This window comes from Arachis ipaensis, chromosome B02 (assembly GCF_000816755.2).
Source record: "Arachis ipaensis cultivar K30076 chromosome B02, Araip1.1, whole genome shotgun sequence".
In the NCBI taxonomy this organism is placed as follows: Eukaryota; Viridiplantae; Streptophyta; class Magnoliopsida; order Fabales; family Fabaceae; genus Arachis; species Arachis ipaensis.
In genome coordinates, this window is record NC_029786.2 from 96,686,870 (window position 1) to 96,687,209 (window position 340).

Here is a 340-nt window from a genome sequence, read left to right on the forward strand (position 1 = left end):
ATGATCCTAATCATATTATTCAAGAGGAACAAGAGTCAAGGGATCGTCTCAAGGAAGCATTGGATCAATTTCAAGCAACCATGGAGTGTGTTGTGCAACAAGTGGAAAGAGGGGAAAACATAGAACCACCACAACTCTACCAAGGAGAACCACCTTCCTACTATGAACCCTTCTCCCAAAATGATGAATCCTTCCGTCCACCCCAACCTCCAATGGATAACATCCTTGGTGTTCTTGTTCAAGGGCAAGAAGAGATGAAAAGGGATGTGCAAAATTTCGTGGCCACCTTGGATGCGGTAACAAATCAATTAGCCTCCCAATGCTTGAACACTCAAGGAAC